A 6000-nucleotide genomic window follows, 5' to 3' on the forward strand; every position below is an offset into this window, starting at 1 on the left:
CCCATTGTCCAGGCCTTTGAATCTGGCCCGATATCCCAGATTGCAGCTTTTCAGAATAGTGGCCCTCAACCCCCGCACAAGAGGGTGCGCCAACACCGCAGATGTACTTAACCCACACCCATTACCGTCAACAAACCCCCACCCACGAGGCTAGACCATCACATCTTTACCAAGGGCGAGTGGAAGCAAGACTGCCTCCAAGACCACCCCAGAGTCGCGATAACGGTTTCAGTCGACGGGTCGGCTCTGAATGGAGAGACCAGCCCATCCAGAGCTGCAAACACCTTAGCAGAGGTATCTGCGATCGCAGACACAGGTGCACAATCGGACTTATGGTCCCTGGCAAACTTCTTGGCTTGCGGATTCTCCCGTGACGACTTGAACCCTGTTAGCCTAAGCCTTTCAGCTGCCAATCGCTCCCCAACTCCGATTGAAGGGGCATTCTTCGCCAAGCTCACAGCACACCCTCGCAGTGGAGGGACGGCGACGTGCCACTCTGTCGTCTACGTGACTAGCTCTGTAGAAGCCATGTATATGTCGTACAAAACGCTACTCAACCTTGGCCTCCTCTCGAATGACTTTCCATCAATCGACAGCGTTCCCAGTGTCACTGGGCGAAGCCAGGAGCGTGATCCTAGTGACTCGGGCACATCTTGGGATCCTCCGGCCACGAACGTCTTGCGATCCATCAACGACGGTGCCGGTCACCTTACATCCTACCAGATGCCATGTGCTTCTCCCCCCCACGCGAACCTCCCCCATCACGTCCAACCGAGCTGCTGTTCCTGTGTACGGTGGAAAACAACAAACGAATGAAAGCTTGGCTACTCGAGAGATATGGCTCATCCACATTCAATACCTACCCCCACCAAGCATTACCATGCATTGACGGACCCCCGGTAGAGATACACATTGATCTGCCACACCCCGGCTAACATTTCGTTGCACTGGCAACAGCAGGTACTCGATGACCTCCTCCACGATAAAGCCCTTGGTGTCATAGAACGTGTGCCATACGGAGAACCTATCACATGGTGCCATCGTGTGGTGATTACACGAAAGCACAACGGCGCCTCCCGTTGGACAGTTGATCTTTCGCGGTTGAACAAGTTCTGTAAACGGGAGACATTCGCCACAGAATCACCATTCCAGCTCGCTCATCGTATCCCGAAAGACACATGTCACAGATGCCTGGAACAGCTACCAAAGTGTCCCCCTGCGCGAATCCGAACGTCGCTTGACTACCTTTATCACACCTTTCGGTCGCTGGCGCTACACGAGGGCACCCCAGGGTTTCTTGTCGTCAGGAGACGGGTACAATCGTCGCTTTGACATACTGTCAACCTTCAGACTATCAACCTTTAAACGCAAGGAATGCTGTGTTGACGACACCATCCACTTCTACACCGACCTGGAACAGCACTGGTGGCGGACCATCGACTTGCTCACACTTGTAGGCCAGGTAGGCATCGTGCTGAACCCAGACAAATTCCAGTTCGCCGAAAGAAGTGTAGATTTTGCCTGATTTTGGGTGTCTGACTCTACTATCGAACCCCTCCCCAAGTACCTTGACGCCATTTGAGACTTCCCTTCCCCATGCTCCACTACGGATATCAGAAGTTGGTTTGGTCTCGTCAACCAGGTGGCCAACTATGCCCAGCTTTGTGACATGATGGCCCCATTCAAGCCATTCCTCAGCCCACGTTGTAAATTCTCATTGACCCCCCGAGTCGGAAGAGACTTTCCAGGCGTCCAAGGTAGCCATTGTGGAAGCCATTCACCAGGGCGTGGAGATTTTCGACATAAAGAGGTGAACGTGCCTCCGCCCCGGCTGGTCAAAGCGTGGCATCGGCACTTACTCCTCCAGCAACATTGTAGCTGCACATCTGGCAAGCCAGACGTTTTCCCCCGGGGGAAGGAGGATCACCCTGGCCCTGGCTGGCTCCTGTTTCTTATCCTCGGCGGAGCAATGCTACGCAGCCATTGAGGGGGAAGCACTGGCCATTGCCTGGGGTGTCGAACAGTCACGGTACTTCACCCAAGGGTGCGACAACGTCATCGTGGTCACCGACCACAAGCAACTCGTGCAGATCTACGGAGACCGCACGCTGGATGAGATATCCAATTCTCGACTCTCCGTCTCAAGCAACACACCCTCCAATGGCGCTTCGAAATCAAGAATATGTCCGGTATTAAAGAGCAACCATGCCGCCGACGCAGCATCAAGGCACCCCTCCCCGTCCAACTCAGCGACCGACTGCCCATTGGAAATGTCAGGCCGTCCCAACTTTGTAGAGTCAGCTTTGATGGCCTTCATCTGCAATGAAGCCCAAGAGCTTGGCTTGATCTCATGGCCCCTCATCACACAAGAAACGGCAGCAGGTGCATCCCGTGGTCACTTTTTACAGCGCGATGACCCTAATATTGCCAACTTCGGGCCCATTGCCAAGTCCATCTACGCACACGAGGGCATCCTGTTATACCAAGATCGCATTGTGGTCCCGCCGTCCCGTCGCCGTCTTGTCTTAAAGACGCTCCATGCAGCCCACCAGGGTATATCCACAATAGAACAGCGTGCCCATGCCATTGTCTATTGGCCGGGAATGTCGAGGGACATTCGATAAACCTGCGAGCGATGTACCGATTGCAACCGGAACGCTCCCTCACAAGCCGCCACACCGCCACTACCATCGCCACCACCTGCGTCACCTTTTGAGGCGATATTTGCAGACTTCTTTAATCAAGGGGGTGGCCACTACCTCATTGTAAGTGATCGCCTGTCAGGTTGGGTGGAAGTATACAGCTCAAAAGCAGGCACCAGCCTTGTTGGATCCGCTGACCTAGTCCGCCACCTTCTGTCAATCTGCACCACATTCGGTGTACCAGAGGAGATCTTGAGCGAAGGCGCCCCGGAGTTTACGGCTAGCTGTGCAGAAGACTTCGTCCGTCTATGGGGAGTCAGACACCGCTTGTCCTCAGTCGGCTTCCCTAAATCGAACGGCAGAGCAGAGGTCGCGGTGAAGACTGCCAAACGTCTGCTGAGGTCCAACACGGGCCCAACCGGCAGCCTCGATCACGACCGCTTCATGCGTGCCATGTTACAGCTACGTAATACACCTGATCCTGACTGCAACCTCTCATCAGCGGAGATAATATTCGGCCGTCCGTTACGAGACACACTCTCCTTCGTCAACCGACTCGAGAAATTCTCCAATCCCCACATCCGCCCCCTGTGGCGTCAGGCGTGGGAGGCAAAGGAACAGGTTCTGCGAACACGGCTCGCTCGTACCACAGAGTCTCTTGAGACCCACTTGCGTCCCCTCCGGCCGTTGGCAATCGGTGGGAAAGTCTTCATCCAGAATTAACCGGGCACTCACCCTAACAAGTGGGACAGATCAGGGGTGGTGGTGGAGTCACCAGGCCACGATCAATACCAGGTGAAGGTGCATGGATCTGGACGGCTAACACTCCGCAATCGCCGCTTCCTCCGTGCTTATACACCGGCAACCCCATCCATCCTTGGAACCTGGCGCCATCGAACCTGGCGCCATCACCACAGCCTACAGGCATTACCGAGCGATGCCCCCGCCATACCATCAGTCCCCGGTGGATTCCCAGTCTCACCTCCAGGAGCTTTCTCAACCAATGGCAGTTGGGCCTAAGAGCGTACGTAACGATGTGCCACCATCACCAGAAGTGATTAGCCCGACCACAGCCAATGGGAGCCCCACGGCCGGGACGTCCAAGATGCCCCACCAGTTGCTGTCCCTGCGTCCCGACCGCCAGCTCACTCACCACGGCCTTGCCGCGTACGCCGGCCACCCAGACGCTACGAACTAGAGACACGCCAGTGGATCAAATAACTATGGTCCGTTGACCTATGTTCCTTAGCTCTCCGGCTTAGAGGGGGGGGGTGCAGAGTTCTTACCACCAAAGGTCGCTATTCTCTTTGCCGCTTGAGGGCGCTATTATTACCAGCTGTGCCGACAGGAAGTAACAGCGTTATAAGCTGTATTTTGGCCATCTAAGTTTTACGCCAGTTTTACATGATTCGCAAGTTCTAACTTTGACAGTGTTTCTGTTACATTGTATTTTATATCATTATTGTCCAGTGCTGGGGCCTGTTCACACCTTTGTGGCATTGTTTATCTGTTGTTTTGCCCTAGGACTCTATCATCGTTGTTGTAGCAATAAACCTATCAACAAACGAGGAGTCAATTTCTTCAAGAATTATTTCGAGAATTAGACATATACAGAACGTTAAAAGATTAAAAGGCAACTACCGAAATCTGGAATTAACACCACGCATTTTTAGTGACAATGCAGTTCAGTTTTTTATTACGCACAAGAAAGGCATCGAAAAATTGGCAATGAAACAATTAAATGAAATAGGTGCTTACAGATTACAAACGGCAATTAAAGTCCAATTTAAAAAGGAACGAGTAGTATTAGAAATGGTGGAGCTGGACCAAAAGGGGATTCCCCTGAAATCCCGCCAAAAAAGTGACATTGCAACCTTGCTGGATACCTACCCAACAATCCCCCAAACCACCCAGACAACCCCACGCACACTTGCACCCCAAAACCCACAACACACTTTTCCCCCAAACCCCACAACGTACACTTGCACTCCAAACCCCACTCACACATTATTTAAAGAACTTGTGGCTACTCGGATAAATACATGTATTAATAATACTACTTTAAATAAATGATATTTTAATCATGTAGGGATCTGGGGTTTCCCGTGGGATAATTACTTTTGATACGAATATGAACTCTGACCTGCTAATCTCTGGCACGAGATCAATGCGTGAGTATGAGCGTCCCTTGCCGTGTGCAGACTAAATTATCTCTAAGCCACGCCCTTCGGCCGGAAGCTGCTTACATTGTATTACATTTTGGCGGGACCTGAGAAGTTTCTGGGCTTTTTTCAGTGACAGCCCCACGCTTGAGACCTGCACCTTGGTGGGCTGGCAGCCACAGCAACATGGCTCCCTGTGGGATAACCTAAGCCCTAAATTTCCGTTGGCTTTAGAGTTCATGCCAATTTAGACAATCTTTTAGACGTCAGGGTAAGAGAATTTATGATTGTACAGAGACATTTCGTTGTGTGAATTCATCATGGACATAGCGAATGTAACGTTTATTAAGATGTACATGTAAGCCATCACTCATTAATAGTATGTCCTCTGGCTTTCTTTAGGTTTTTTTTCTTGGTTTCTTTTTGGTTACAATTTCATTGCTGATTGATAACTGGGAATAAATCGAAGGGAATTAAGCCACAGTCGCCTCGAGTCCATTTTTTGCCTGGTTTTGCGCCTCCTATCCTCCTTCATTGGCGGACAGATCTCCACCCTCCAGACAACTGCAGAAGGACCGAACCGCTACAAAATGGCGCCGTAGACAGGATGGAGGCTTTTTTAGACAGGAATATGCTTCAAGTCATCTTGGCCACTTGACGTCTACGACCGCTGAGGCTTCAGTTTTCTGGGATCATCGAGGCATTTGAAAGGTCATACATTGTTGTATTGTTAATAAGACCCCTGACGACGTTAATTAATTGGGCCATTTCGTACATTACTTTATTGATATGTTAAGGCTTGGTCCATGTGAATGAGTTGTCTAAAAGTAAAAAATGGTGATTTATACTTTTCATGTATTCTGAAGACACATGTGTTGTGTACATTTTGTGATATTAGGCCTACCACCAGTTGTGTTCTTTTTTGGATTTTATAAATAAAGTGCTTGGTGAAGGCTCAGTGACAGCATTCTAGGCCACTAGTGTTGGCCACTTTGCATGATTCTACTTGACACCCTTTGTTGGTGTGTTTTAAATTCATTTTTGGCTGTTGTAAACTGTAAACAAGAGTTTATTCTCTTTTGTATTTAAAATACTGCCACTTGTAAAGTCAACTTGTTTTTTTTGAGCAGTGACTGCTTCGTAACTTTGTGCATTGATGCCTGCTTGAGTTGTCATTTATCATGAACATGTTGTGT

Source organism: Acanthaster planci, linkage group LG19, assembly GCF_054643075.1.
Source record: "Acanthaster planci isolate LZ-2023a linkage group LG19, COTS_SCS, whole genome shotgun sequence".
Taxonomy (NCBI): Eukaryota; Metazoa; Echinodermata; class Asteroidea; order Valvatida; family Acanthasteridae; genus Acanthaster; species Acanthaster planci.